A 16,048-nucleotide genomic window follows, 5' to 3' on the forward strand; every position below is an offset into this window, starting at 1 on the left:
TTTCTCCCAAAAGCTGTTTCAGCCGAAGCAAAAACGTCAAATTTGTAGAATTTTGAAAAAGTATGTAAGGAGGACCAGGTAGCCGCCTTACAAACCTGATCCATAGAGGCCCAAGAGGAAGCCACTGCTCTAGTGAAATGAGCCATAATCTTCTGAAAAGGTCTAAGTCCTGCTGACTCGTAAGCTAAGCATATAACACTCCTCAACCAGAAAGATAAGGAAGTCAAAGAGGCCTTCAGACCCTTACGCGTCCCAGTGTAGATAACAAACAAAGAAGAAGTTTGTCTAAAATCTTTAGTAGCTTGAAGATAAAACTTCAAAGCTTGAACCACATCCAGATAATGAAGTAAAGGTTCCTTCGAGGAAGAAGGATTAGGGCATAAGGAAGGAACCACAATCTCCTGATTGATGTTGCGATCAGACACCACCTTAGGTAGAAAACCCAAGCGGGTAAGTAGGACAGCTTTATCAGTGTGGAACCCCAGATAAGGAGGGTTACATTGCAAGGCAGACATTTCAGAAACTCTGCGTGCCGACGTAATAGTCAATAGAAAAAGAACCTTCCAGGACAACAATTTAATGTCAACTGAATGCATAGGCTCACATGGAGCCCGTTATTAAAATTTTAGAACAAGATTCAAACTCCAAGGAGGAGTGTTAGATCTAAACACAGGTCTGATCCTGATCAGAGCCTTAACGAAAGATTGCATGTCAGGGAGCTCTGCGAGCCTCTTGTGCAGCAAAACAGAAAGGGACAAATTCTGTCCCCTCAGGGAACTGGCAGAAAGGCTCTTCTTCAGACCCTCCTGGAGAAAGGAAAGAATCCTGGCAGCCTTAACCTTATACCAGGATAAACCACGCTCTTCACACCAGAATAACCAGAATAAGTAAGCTCTCCACACCTTATGATAGTTGCGACGAGTAACAGGCTTACAAGCCTGAATGAGAGTGTCAATAACCCTCTCAGAGAAACCTCTCTTGGCTAAGACTAAGCGTTCAATCTCCACGCAGTCAGCCTCAGAGAATCTAGATTTTGATGAACAAAAGGACCCTGTTCCAGCAGATCCCTGCGACAAGGTAACTTACACGGAGGAGATGAGGACATCCCCACCAGGTCCACAAACCACATCCTTCGCGGCCATGATGGAGCAATCAGTATCCCTGATGCCTGCTCTTGCTTGATGCGGCCACTACACAAGGGAGAAGTGGTAACGGCGGGAAAATGTAAATTAGATTGAACCTCCAAGGCACTGCGACCTGTATCTGGGTAACATAGTAACATAGTAGATGAGGTTGAAAAAAGACCGAAGTCCATCGAGTTCAACCTATACAGCTTGGAACTGAGCCAGGACGCCATGAGATCTATCTCCAGCGTCCCCATCTGTTGCAAATCTCTGCAAACACCTCAGGATGGAGAGACCATTCCCCCGGAAGAAAGGATTGTCTGCTGAGAAAATCTGCTTCCCAGTTGTCCACATCCGGAATGTGGATTGCTGACAGCGAGCAGTTGTGGGCCTCCGCCCATTTCAGAATCCGAGATACTTCTCTCATTGCTAGGGAGCTCCTCGTTCCCCCTGATGGTTGATATAAGCCACCGAGGTTATGTTATCTGATTGGAATCTGATAAACTGGGACGAACACAGAAGAGGCCAAGCCTTCAGAGCATTGAAGATCGCTCGAAGTTCCAAGATGTTGATCGGGAGGAGGGATTCCTCTCGAGTCCACAGGCCCTATGCCTTCCTGGCACCCCAAACAGCTCCCCATCCTGATAGACTTGCGTCCGTAGTCACACTCTTCCAGGATGGTCTCAAGAAGGATGTCCCTTGGGACAGGTGATCTGGACAGAGCCACTAGGAGAGCTATTCTCTCGACCGGTTGAGACAGATCCGAATTATCGTGATGCATTCCACTGTCTCAGCATGCACAGCTGAAGTGGCCTGAGATGGAATCTGGCAAAAGGAATGATGTCCATGCTGGACACCATGAGATCAATCACCTCCATACACCGAGCCACAGAGGGCCTTAAGCAGGTCTGGAGGGCAAGACAAGCTGAAGTTAGTTTGTAACGTCTCTGGTCTGTAAGGAATATCGTCATGGATATAGAGTCTATTAAAGTACCCAGGAATTCAACCCTGGTACTGGGAATAAGAGAACTCTTTTCTAAGTTTATCTTCCACCCATAAGAAAGAAGAAGAAACAGAAGAGATTCAGAATGGTCTTCTGCCAGACGACAGGATGGAGTTTGAACCAAAATATTGTCAAATTATGGCGCTACTGCTATACCTCTGCAAGCAGAGCCCCTAGAACCTTCGTAAAAACTCTTGGAGCAGTAGCTAGACCAAATGGAAGTGCAATAAACTGGTAAAGTGCTGATCCAGGAACGCAAACCTTAGGAACTTGAAGTGTTCATTATGTATTGGAACGTGAAGGTAAGCATCCTTCAGATCTATAGTGGTCATGAACTGTCCTTCCTGAACTAAGGGAAGGATGGACCTCATTGTCTCCATCTTGAACGAGGGTACAGATAGGAATTTGTTTAAGCACTTTAGGTCCAGAATCGTGCTAAAAGTTCCCTCCTTCTTTGGGACCACAAAGAGGTTTGAATAGTACCCCAGACCTATTTCTGCAAGTTACTGGGACAATGACTCCTAGGGAGGAGAGATCCCTCACACACCCCAGAAAGGCTTCTCTCTGTTCTGGCCTTGAAGACAGGTTTGATAGGAGGAATCTGACCCTGGGTGGATGGGACTTGAAACCTATTTTGTAACCCTGAGCGATGACCTCCAGGACCCATGGGTCTTGCATGTCCACAAACCAAGAGTCCAAAAAGAGCGACAGTCTGCCCTCTACAAGATCCAGAGCCGGATCGTGGGGCCGCCCCTTCATGCTGACTTTGTCTCGGCGGGCTTCTTGCTTTGCTTGGATTAATTCCACGACTCAGCCGGGCTTTGTGGAGGGCTGCTGATGTTGGGATTTATCTGAACGAAAGGAACGAAAATTAGGACGCTGTCCCTTAGGCTTGTTCTTCTTATCCTGCAGTAAAAAGGCCCCTTTGTCTCCAGTAACCGTAGAGATAATAGAGTCCAGGATTGGACCAAATAGAATGGGAGGGAAAGAAGTCTTGACTTAGAAGTCATGTCTGCAGACCAGGACTTCAGCTAGAGTGCCCTTCAGGCTTGAACAGAAAAACCTGAAGCCTTGGCATTCAGGCGAATAATTTAAACATTTGCATCACAAATAAAATAATTAGCCACCCTTAAGGCCTTAATTCTTTCCTGGATCACGTCGAGGGGACCCTCCACCTTGATCAACTCAGATAAGGAGTCGCACCAGTAGGCAGCCGCTCTACCAACAGCAGCAACAGCCACTGCCGGTTGAAATAAATATCACGTATGTTGAAACATCTTTCTTAACAGAGTTTATATCTTCTTATCCATGGGTTCTTTAAACAACAAACTTTTATCAAGCGGGATAGTAGTGCGCTTAGCAAGCATGGAGATAGCGCCATCCACCTTGGGGATGGAACCCCACAACTCCAATTGAGAGTCTGGGAACGGGAACAATTTTTTAAAAGAAGAAGAAGGGGAAAATGAAGAACCAATTCTTTCCCATTCATTCTTAATAATGTTCGCCATCTTTATGGGAACAGGGAAAGTATGTGGTACAACCCTGTCCTCCTAGACCTTATCTAATTTAGGAATCAGAGGATAATCTTGTATCAGATAAATCCAATAAGCTAGTAGATGACCCCTGGGAAGGATAGCAACATTTGCCCTTTCGCTTGCGCTTAGCAGGGCGAGGTAAAGCACTAAAGGTCGCAGACACTGCAGTTTGTAACTGTTCAGTAAAGTCTGGCGGTAAAAGGGCCCCTAGGAGTGCTATGGGAAGCTGCATGTGTATTAGGAGATGACTGTAGGGTGCACACCTCACTGGATGGAGACTCCTCAGAGATGGACGGCTCAGTGGTATCAAACATATTTACCTTCTTTGACATGATTACTTTATCAAGGCATGTGGAACATAATAGAGCAGGCGGGTATACCGCGGCCTCCTCACAATATAGACAGGTATTAGACTTAGGTAAAGAGGGAGTACCCTCTAACGCATCAGAATCCTCCATAGCTTGCGTATACTAAGCAGACTATTGATAAATAAGAAAAAATGGCACCTTTATACCCCCAATGGCTGGGTGCACTCACCACCTCCTATGACCCAGGCCAAACAGAGAAACCGCTTCTTCTCCGGTAAACCGCACGGTCAGAAAAGAGGAAATAAGTGTGACCACATCCGGTCACATAGTGCGCAATGCAGGACCACCCCTACTATAATAGTAAAAAAGCGCACCAAGCCTTTCAGGCTGCGCAGCTCCAAAAACAAAAGTAATAAACCCTGTACGTTCCAACATCTGCCTGAGTCTCATCTCACACATGTCACAGCATAATCAAATAAACTTATGTGATTAGTCCCCCCTGTTCAATAATCCCCCTCCGTCGATATTAACCCTTGATTCCATACAGATAAAAGGAGCCACACTGTGACCCTCTCTTCTTGTGTTATCATATGTGTATAAAAAAATTAAACGATCATACGGAATCTATGCTGTGGAACAGAAACACAGCCTCTCAAGTTTGACAGTCTTGTAGCATTGCTCCTGACATGGACTTGAGTGATGGAAGCAGGCAGTGAAACTCATCAACACTGATTGCTTACGAGCTGTTAATACGAGTCTGGATGCGTTGGCAGAAAGACTCTCCCTGCATCTCCAGACTCTAACATTTGTCAATGCTCTCACCGAGAGGCTGACAAGACTACTTAAAACTCCAGTTCCATTTCGAAGGGTAGATACCCTTCCTAAGGAACTACTCAGAATCTTCTGACACTTCTCTGCCAACCTCCTGTGACGAAAGGCAAAGAATGACTGGGATATGAGGGAAGTAGGGGGAGTATTTAAGCCTTTGGCTGGGGTGTCTCTGCCTCCTCCTGGTGGCCAGGTTAAAGGGACACTGTACCCAAAATTCTCTTTCGTGATTCAGATTGAGCATGAAATTTTAAGCAACTTTATAATTTACTCCTATTATCAAATTTTCTTCATTCTCTTGGTATCTTTATTTGAAATGCAAGAATGTAAGTTTAGATGCCCGCTAATTTTTGGAGAACAACCTGGGTTGTCCTTGCTAATTGGTGGATAAATTCATCCACCAATAAAAAAGTGCTGTCCAGAGTACTGAAACCAAAAAAAAAGCTTAGATGCCTTCTTTTTCAAATAATGATAGCAAGGGAACGAAGAAAAATTGATAATAGGAGTAAATTAGAAAGTTGCTTAAAATTGCATGCTCTTTCTGAATTAAAAAAATGGGTACAGTGTCCCTTTAAGTATTTCCAACAGTAAGGAATGATGCCATGGACTCTCCTCATATTAAGAAGGAAAAACTGTGTAGTGAAACAGTTTTGGTCTATAAACACTCATATGTTTGGTATATGACAGCATAGAATAAAACAATAATAATTCAAAAATGAAATGTAAGGAAAAAGTATAAAAAAGGAAACATTGCTATGACACAATTATTATCACCCTCTTGAAGGATTTAAATCAGTATGAAAAGGAGGACTAGAATTCCTTTGCTGTGATATATTGTGATATAAGTTTCACATGGCTTTGAATAACCAATTAATGAATGCCACTTTTATTCCTTTTTTTTATAATGGTGAAGACAAGAGAGCATCAGAAACAACACAAGTGTTCAAAAGGGTACAAGGCAATCTCCAAAGACCTTGGTGGCATCACTGTTTAAATTGTTTACATTCAGCCAGATTATGAGTTTTGAGCGCTATAGGGAAATTAACGACCGCAACATTTTTGGCGTTATTTAACTCCCCTATAGCGCTGCTATTACAGGTTTACAAAAAGCAGGCTTGCGCGGGCGATATGGTGGCGTTGAGCTCCATGCTTCAGCCAAATACAAGCACTGTTTTGACGTGCTCGTGCACGATTTCCCCATAGACATCAAAGGGGAGGGCCGGCAAAAAAAAAAAGCCTAACACCTGCGATCGGGGGGGGAAAAAGCTCTGTAACGCAGCCCCACTGATGTCTATGGGGAAAGAAAAAGTTATGTTTAAACCTAACACCCTAACATAAAAACAACGTCCAAACATCCCTAATCTGCCGCCCCCGACATCGCCGCAACCTACATAATGTTATTAACCCCTAACCTGCCGCCCTTAACATCGCCGCCACCTAAATAAAACTATTAACCCCTAATCTCCCGGCCCCAATGTCGCCGCCACTATACTAAAGTTATTAACCCCTAAACCTCTGGCCTACAACACCACTAACACTAAATAAATATATTAAACCCTAAACCTAACCCTAACGTAACCCTAACACCCCCTAACTTAAATATAATTAAAATAAATGTAAATAAACCTTACAATTATTACCTAAATAATTCCTATTTAAAACTAAATACGTACTTACCTGTGAAATAAAACCTAAGCTAGCTACAATATAACTAATAGTTATATTGTAGCTTTCTTAGGTTTTATTTTTATTTCACAGATAAGTTTGTATTTATTTTAACTAGGTAGACTAGTTAGTAAATAGTTATTAACTATTTACTAACTACCTAGTTAAAATAAATACAAAGTTACCTGTAAAATAAAACCTAACCTGCCTTACACTAAAACCTAACATTACAATAAAATAAAAAAAATAAAATTGATCAAATAGAATTATCTAAATTACAAAAAAATAAATACTAAATTACACAACATAAAAACGAAATTATCAAAAATAAAAACGAATTACTCCTAATCTAATAGCCCTGTCAAAATAAAAAAGCCCCTCCGCCGCCAAATAAAAAAAACCCTAGCCTACACTAAACTGCCAATGGCCTTTAAAAGGGCCTTTTTCGGGGCATTGCCCCAAAGAAATCAGCTGTTTTACCTGTAAAAAAAAGAAATACAAACAACCCCCAACAGTAAAACCCACCACCCACACAACCAAACCCCCCAAATAAAAACCTATCTAAATAAACCTAAGCTAACCATTGCCCTGAAAATGGCATTTGGATGGGCATTGCCCTTAAAAGGGCAATTAGCTCTTTTACATTGCCCAAACCCTAAGCTAAAAATAAAACCCATTCAATAAACCCTTAAAAAAACCTAACACTCACCCCCGACGATCCACTTACAGTTTTTGAAGAACGGACACATTCATCCTCATCCAGGCAGCAGAAGTCCTCATCGAAGCCGGCAGAAGTCTTCATCCAAGCGGGCAGAAGTCTTCATCCAAGCGGGCAGAAGTCCTCCTCGAAGCCGGCAGAAGTCTTCATCCAAGCGGCCAAAAGTCTTCATCCAAGCGGCAGAAGTCTTCATCCAGTCGGCATCTTCTATCTTCATCCATCCGGCGCGGGTCCATCTTCAAGACATCCGGCGCAAAGCATCCTCTTCTTCTGATCGTCGCTGGAAAATGAAGTTTCCCTTTAAGTGACGTCATCCAAGACGGCGTCCCTTACATTCAGATTGGCTGATAGAATTCTATCAGAATGTAAGGGACGTCATCTTGGATGACGTCACTTAAAGGGAAACTTCATTTTCCAGCGACGATTGGAAGAAGAGGATGCTCCGCGCCGGATGTCTTGAAGATGGACCCGTTCTGCGCTGGATAGATGAAGATAGAAGATGCCGTCTGGATGAATACTTCTGCCGATATGAATGATGGGGTTTAAGGAGTGAGCGCCAAAGGCAGAGGTGATAAGATTAAACCACTGATGAAAGTGTAAGACTATAAAATGTTAAAACTTATTTAATACAGATCTCTAATAGACAAATATATATATACAAAATATTATAAAAACAACAATCTATAAACATGGATCCATGTGAACATCAATTTAAAAACAGTTGCAAGAATTCAATGATTCAATAATGATGTAAAAAGCAGTAAAAACAATAATCCTACAAATATGACATAGGTGATACACAAAACTGTGAAGTCCTGGATATATTGTGTTAGTATGTTAAACAGATATACTTCTTACAAAGTTCAAAGTTCAGTGACCGATTGTGAAACAGTCCAGTGTGAAAAATCTAACACACCAGTGTGTGTAAATAAATAAAAAATAATATTATCCTAGGTCAATGGATGTTTCAAAATGCTGTGGAGATGATAATCCTATTAGTTGTGAAGTGCAGAGGAATCAAAAAATTGTCAAAAAATTGTGAAGTCCCAATAAGAATAAAAATACAAATAAAAAGTAGAATATCCAAAAAATCCAAAAAAATAGTGCTGAGTCCAAAAAGTGTGAAAAAAGTCACAGAAAAAAACAGAAAAAACATGAAATGTCTATCCAAGTGTAGAAATAAAAAAACAGAATTTATGTTTACCTGATAAATTTCTTTCTCCTACGGTGTATCCGGTCCACGGCTTCATCCTTACTTGTGGGATATTCTCAATCCCTACAGGAAGTGGCAAAGAGAGCACACAGCAGAGCTGCCCATATAGCTCCCCTCAGGCTCCGCCCCCAGTCATTCGACCAACGGTTAGGAGAAAAAGGAGAACCATAGGGTGCAGTGGTGACTGTAGTTTTACAAAAATAAATTTAAACCTGACTAAAAAGCCAGGGTGGGCCGTATACACCGTAGGAGAAAGAAATTTATCAGGTAAACATAAATTCTGTTTTCTCCTACATTGGTGTATCCGGTCCACGGCTTCATACTTACTTGTGGGAACCAATACCAAAGCGTTAGGACACGGATGAAGGGAGGGAACAAGTCAGGTAACCTAAACGGAAGGCACCACTGCTTGTAAAACCTTTCTCCCAAAAATAGCCTCCGAAGAAGCAAAAGTATCGAATTTGTAAAATTTGGCAAATATATGCAGTGAAGACCAAGTCGCTGCCTTACAGATCTGTTCAACAGAAGCCTCATTCTTGAAAGCCCATGTGGAAGCCACAGCTCTAGTAGAGTGAGCTGTAATTCGTTCAGGGGGCTGCCTTCCAGCAGTCTCATAAGCCAACCGGATGATGCTTTTCAGCCAGAAACACAGAGAGGTTGCAGTCGCCTTTTGACCTCTCCTCTTGCCAGAATAGACGACAAACAAGGACGATGTTTGTCTGAAGTCTTTAGTTGCTTTAAGATAGAACTTTAAAGCACGAACCACATCAAGATTGTGCAACAGACATTCCTTGTTAGAAACTGGATTAGGACACAGAGAAGGAACAACTATTTCCTGGTTAATATTCTTATTGGAAACCACTTTTGGAAGAAAACCAGGTTTGGTACGTAAAACGACCTTATCTGCATGGAACACCAGGTAAGGTGAATTACACTGCAAAGCAGACAATTCAGAAACTCTTCTAGCAGAAGAAATAGCTACCAAAAACAAAACTTTCCAAGATATTAACTTGATATCTATGGAATGTAGAGGTTCAAAAGGAACCCCTTGAAGAACTGAAAGAACTAAATTTAGACTCCATGGAGGAGCCACAGGTCTATAGACAGGCTTGATTCTGACTAAAGCCTGTACAAACACCTGAACATCTGGCATTGCTGCCAGACGCTTGTGTAACAAAACAGACAGAGCAGATATCTGTCCTTTTAAGGAACTAGCTGACAAACCTTTCTCCAATCCTTTTTGGAGAAACGATAGAATCCTTGGAATCCTAATCTTACTCCATGAGTAACCCTTGGATTCGCACCAACAAAGATATTTCCGCCATATCTTATGGTAAATTGGTGACAGGCTTTCTAGCCTGTATCAGGGTATCTATAACTGATTCCGAAAACCCACGCTTAGCTAGAATCAAGCGTTCAATCTCCAAGCAGTCAGTTGCAGAGAAACTAGGTTTGGATGTTCGAATGGACCTTGAATTAGAAGGTCCTGCCTGAAAGGTAGCTTCCATGGTGGAACCGATGACATATTCACCAGGTCTGCATACCAAGTCCTGCATGGCCACGCAGGAGCTATCAGAATTACCGAAGCCTTCTCCTGTTTGATCCTGGCTACTAGCCGGGGGAGAAGGGGAAACGGTGGAAAAACATAAGCTAGATTGAACGACCAAGGCGCTACAAAGGCATCTACCAATGTCGCCTTGGGATCCCTGGACCTGGACCCGTAACGTGGAACTTTGGAGTTCTGACGTGACGCCATCAGGTCCAGAACTGGAATGCCCCATAGTTGAGTTAACTGGGCAAAAACCTCCGGGTGAAGTTCCCACTCCCCCGGATGGAAAGTCTGACGACTCAGATAATCCGCTTCCCAGTTGTCCACTCCTGGGATGTGAATTGCTGATAGATGGCAGGAGTGATCCTCTGCCCATTTGATGATCTTGGTTACCTCCCTCATCGCCAGGGAACTCTTCGTTCCTCCCTGATGATTGATGTACGCTACAGTCGTCCTGTTGTCCGACTGAAATCTGATGAATTTGGCCTCCGCTAGTTGAGGCCATGCCTGGAGCGCATTGAATATCGCTCTCAATTCCAAAATGTTTATCGGGAGAAGAGATTTTTCCCGAGACCATAGACCCTGAGCCTTCAGGGACTCCCAGATCGCGCCCCAGCCTAAGAGGCCGGCGTCGGTTGTGACAATGATCCACTCCGGTCTGCGGAAACTCATTCCCTGAGACAGGTGATCCAGAGACAACCACCAGAGGAGTGAGTCTCTGGTTATCTGGTCCATTTGAATCTGGGGAGACAAATCTGCATAATCCCCATTCCACTGTTTGAGCATGCACAGTTGCAATGGTCTTAAATGAATTCGAGCAAATGGGACCACGTCCATTGCTGCAACCATGAGTCCTATTACCTCCATGCACTGAGCTATGGAGGGTTGAGGAATGGATTGAAGAACTCGACAAGTGTTCAGAAGTTTTAACTTCCTGACCTCTGTCAGAAAGATCTTCATTTCTACTGAGTCTATTATTGTTCCCAGGAAGGGAACCCTTGTGAACGGGGACAGAGAACTTTTTTCTATGTTCACCTTCCACCCGTGAGACCTTAGAAAGGCTAGAACAATGTCTGTATGAGCCTTTGCTTTGTGAAAGGACGACGCTTGTATTAAAATGTCGTCTAGGTAAGGTGCTACTGCAATGCCCCTTGGCCTTAGCACCGCTAGAAGGGACCCTAGCACCTTTGTGAAAATTCTGGGAGCAGTGGCCAATCCGAAGGGAAGAGCCACGAACTGGTAATGCTTGTCCAGAAAGGCGAACCTCAGGAACTGATGGTGATCTTTGTGGATAGGTACGCATCCTTTAAGTCCACGGTAGTCATATATTGACCCTCCTGGATCATTGGTAAAATTGTCCAAATGGTTTCCATTTTGAATGATGGAACTCTGAGGAATTTGTTTAGGATCTTTAAGTCCAGAATTGGCCTGAAAGTTCCTTCCTTTTTGGGAACTACAAACAGGTTTGAGTAAAATCCCAGTCCTTGTTCTGCTGTTGGAACTGGGTGTATCACTCCCATCTTTAAAAGGTCTTCTACGCAATGTAAGAATGCCTGTCTCTTTATCTGGTCTAAAGATAAGCGAGACATGTGAAACCTTCCCCTTGGAGGAAGGTCCTTGAATTCTAGAAGATACCCCTGAGAGACAATTTCTAGTGCCCAGGGGTCCGGAACATCTCTTGCCCAGGCCTGAGCAAAGAGAGAAAGTCTGCCCCCTACTAGATCCGGTCCCGGATCGGGGGCTACCCCTTCATGCTGTCTTGGTAGCAGCAGCAGGCTTTTTGGCCTGTTTACCCTTGTTCCAGCCTTGCAATGGTTTCCATGCTGGTTTGGGCTGGGGTGCGTTACCCTCTTGCCTAGTGGCTGTAGAGGTAGAAGCCGGTCCGTTCCTGAAATTGCGAAAGGAACGAAAATTAGACTTATTCTTAGCCTTGAAAGGTCTATCCTGTGGGAGGGCATGGCCCTTTCCCCCAGTGATATCTGAAATAATTTCTTTCAACTCTGGCCCGAATAGGGTCTTACCCTTGAAAGGAATATTAAGCAATTTTGTTTTGAACGACACATCCGCCGACCACGATTTTAGCCAAAGCGCTCTACGCGCCACTATTGCAAAACCAGAATTTTTCGCCGCTAATTTAGCTAGTTGAAAAGCGGCATCTGTAATGAAAGAATTAGCCAACTTCAGGGCGTGAATTCTATCCATGACTTCATCATAAGGAGTCTCCTTCTGGAGCGAGTTTTCTAATTCCTCAAACCAAAAAGCAGCTGCAGTGGTTACAGGAATAATGCAAGAAATTGGTGAAGAAGAAAACCTTGCTGAACAAAAATTTTCTTAAGTAAACCTTCTAATTTTTTATCCATAGGATCTTTGAAAGCGCAACTGTCTTCTATTGGTATAGTTGTGCGCTTAGCTAGCGTTGAAACTGCCCCCTCTACCTTAGGGACCGTCTGCCACGCGTCCCTTCTAGGGTCAACAATTAGGAACATTTTCTTAAATATAGGAGGGGGAACAAAAGGTACACCTGGCTTCTCCCACTCCTTAGTCACGATATCCGCCACCCTCTTAGGTATCGGAAATGCATCAGTGTGTACTGGGACCTCTAAGAATTTGTCCATTTTACACAATTTTTCTGGGATCACCAAAGGATCACAATCATCAAGTGTAGCTAGGACCTCCTTAAGTAGGGCGCGGAGGTGTTCTAGCTAAAATTTAAATGCTATGGCATCAGGCTCTGCCTGCTGAGAAACTTTACCTGTGTCAGAAATTTCTCCCTCAGACAGGCCCTCCCTCACCGCCAAATCAGATTGATGTGAGGGCAATACAGATAAAACAGAGCAATCACGCTTCCTAGGAAAAGCTGGCAGTTTGGATAAAAATGCTGAGAGAGAATTATCCATTACTGCCGCTAACTGTTGCATAGTAATCGTAATTGGTGCACTAGATGTACTGGGCATCGCTTGCGCGGGCATAGCTGGTGTTGACACAGAAGGAGAGGATAGCGAGCTATCTTCACTACCTTCAGCTAAAGAATCATCTTGGGCTATATTTTTAAGTGTGATTGTATGGTCCTTAAGCTGTTTGGAAGCTATGGCACACTTCACACATAAATTTAATGGGGGAACCACCTTGGACTTTGAACATACAGAACATAGGCTATCTGAAGATTCAGACATGTTTGACAGACTTAAACAGAACTTCAATGCAATAAAAATTATTTTTGACAAAAACGTTACTGTCTCTTTAAATAATAAAAGTGCACACTTTATTACTGAAACATCAAAAAACCATCAAATAAACATCCGATTTTTATGAAAATTTCACCACAGTGGAGCCTTTCCTGATGCCTCTGGACTCCCCACGTGAAGCTGCATGAACTGCCTAGGCAAAACAACTGCGCAATTGAGGCGCGAAAATGAGGCCTCCTTCCTCTTCCTTCCAGAGTGGAGGGGCCTTTCTGACTAGATTAGGTGTCCAAATAAGTGCCAGGCGCAAATTAAACCCCAAAAGTGTTTTAAAGTTTGAAAAAACACCTTATTTATAGCAGAAAACATGCTAAAAAGCAATCGATTAAGCCCACAATAGTGTCAACCAGCATAGAGCCCTTAATATAAGCCATCATTTTATACAGAGTCTAAGAAAAATGGCTTACCTATCCCAGAGGGATTTTCTGACTGTCTTCTAGCATTACATGGTCTTGTTAGAAAAATGACTGATCATACCTGAAGCAGTTAAACCTGCAAACTGTTCCCCCCAACTGATGTTCTCTGGTTTCAACAGTCCTGCGTGGGAACAGCAATGGATTTTAGTTACTGGTGCTAAAATCATATTCCTCTTAGCAGAAATCTTCATCATTTTCTGCTGCAGAGTAAATAGTACAAGCCGGCACTATTTTAAAATAACAAACTCTTGATAGAAGAAATAAAAAACTACAACTAACACCACATACTCTTTACCACCCCCGCGGAGATGCTACTAGTTAGAGCGGCAAAGAGAATGACTGGGGGGGGCGGAGCCTGAGGGGAGCTATATGGACAGCTCTGCTGTGTGCTCTCTTTGCCACTTCCTGTAGGGATTGAGAATATCCCACAAGTAAGGATGAAGCCGTGGACCGGATACACCAATGTAGGAGAAATTAAGCACAAAACACAATAATTGGTTGTGAAGCAATTCCAATAGTAAATATATCCTCAGTGTGGTTAAAATTGCAACAAAAACAAAATTACAAATAAATCGCAAAAAATTGTGGTGAAACATGTGGGAAAATAAAAAATAATCCTAAGAACAATTGTAATACTGATTTAAAGACAATATCTCACCCTTTATGTCGACGCGTTTCGGCCTGGGAAAGGCCTTTATCAAGACTGGTTTAATCTTATCACCTCTGCCTTTGGCGCTCACTCCTTAAACCCCATCATTCATATTTACAATTGAAGGTTGACTAGGCACCCTTCAGGAGAGAGCCGTAGGTGCCCCTACTAGCGCCAGACCTACACCCCCCCCTTTTTTGAATACTTCTGCCGCTTGGATGAAGACTTCTGCCCGCTTGGATGAAGACTTCTGCCGGCTTAGATGAGGACTTCTGCCGCCTGGATGAGGATGGATGTCCGGTCTTCGAAAACTTTAAGTGGATCATCGGGGGTTAGTGTTAGGTATTTTTAAGGGTTTATTGGGTGGGTTTTATAGGGTTTGGGCAATGTAAAAGAGCTAAATGCCCTTTTAAGGGCAATGCCCATCCAAATGCCCTTTTCAGGGCAATGGTTAGCTTAGATTTATTGAGATAGGTTTTTATTTGGGGGGCTTGGTTGTGTGGGTGGTGGGTTTTACTGTTGGGGGTTGTTTGTATTTCTTTTTTTTACAGGTAAAACAGCTGATTTCTTTGGGGCAATGCCCCGAAAAAGGCCCTTTTAAAGGCCATTGGCAGTTTAGTGTAGGCTAGGGTTTTTTTTATTTGGCGGCGGAGGGGCTTTTTTATTTTGATAGGGCTATTAGATTAGGAGTAATTCGTTTTTATGTTGTGTTTTAAGGTAAAAGAGCTGATTTCTTTGGGACAATGCCCTGCAAAAGGCCCTTTTAAGGGCCATTGGCAGTTTAGTGTAGGCTAGGGTTTTTTTTATTTTGGGGGGGCTTTTTTATTTTGATAGGACTATTAGATTAGGAGTAATTCATTTTTATTTTTGATAATTTCGTTTTTTATTTTGTGTAATTTAGTGTTTATTTTTTTGTAATTAAGATAATTCTATTTAATTAATTTAATTTATTTTATTGTAATGTTAGGTTTTAGTGTAAGGCAGGTTAGGTTTAATTTTACAGGTAAGTTCGTATTTATTTTAACTAGTTAATAACTATTTACTAACTAGTCTACCTAGTTAAAATAAATACAAACTTAAAATAAAAATAAAACCTAAGATAGCTACAATGTAACTATTAGTTATATTGTAGCTAGCTTAGGTTTTTTTACAGGTAAGTTTGTATTTAGTTTTAAATAGGAATTATTTAGGTAATAATTGTAATTTTTATTTATATTTATTTTAATTATATTTAAGTTAGGGTGTGTTAGGGTTAGACTTAGGGTTACGTTAGGGTTAGGTTTAGGGGTTAATATATTTATGTAGTGATGTGGGAGGCCAGAGGTTTAGGGGTTAATAGTTTAATTTAGTATATTTTGTTGTGGGGGGCTTGCAGTTTAGTGGTTAATAGGTTTATTATAGCGGCGGTGTGGGCGGACGGCAGATTAGAGGTTAATATTATTTAAATAGTGTTTGCAATGTGGGAGGGCAGCGTTTTAGGGGTTAATAATTTTATTATAGTGACGACGATGTCGGGGAGTGGCGGAATAGGGGGTTAATACATTTTTTAAGTAGCGGCGATGTCCGGAGCGGCAGATTAGGGGTTAATAATTTTATTTTAGTGTTTGCGATGCGGGGGGGCATCGGTTTAGGGGTTAATAGGTAGTTTATGGGTGTTAGTGTACTTTGTGATAGTTTTGTAGCTTTGTAGCATAACACTCATAACTACTGACTTTAGATGGTGGTATGGATCTTGTCATTTTAGGCTGTACCGCTCACTTTTTGGCCTCTACCGGCGAAATGGGAGTCCCATTGAAAA

At 42.4% G+C, this 16,048-nt stretch overlaps 1 protein-coding gene across 1 annotated transcript in view; it reads right to left on the bottom strand.

Annotated features, from left to right (window-relative positions):
• PRKDC (protein kinase, DNA-activated, catalytic subunit) overlaps nt 1–16,048 on the bottom strand; it is a 2,064,551-nt gene that overhangs the window by 60,899 nt on the left and 1,987,604 nt on the right.

The sequence above is a fragment of the Bombina bombina genome, chromosome 5 (assembly GCF_027579735.1).
Source record: "Bombina bombina isolate aBomBom1 chromosome 5, aBomBom1.pri, whole genome shotgun sequence".
In the NCBI taxonomy this organism is placed as follows: Eukaryota; Metazoa; Chordata; class Amphibia; order Anura; family Bombinatoridae; genus Bombina; species Bombina bombina.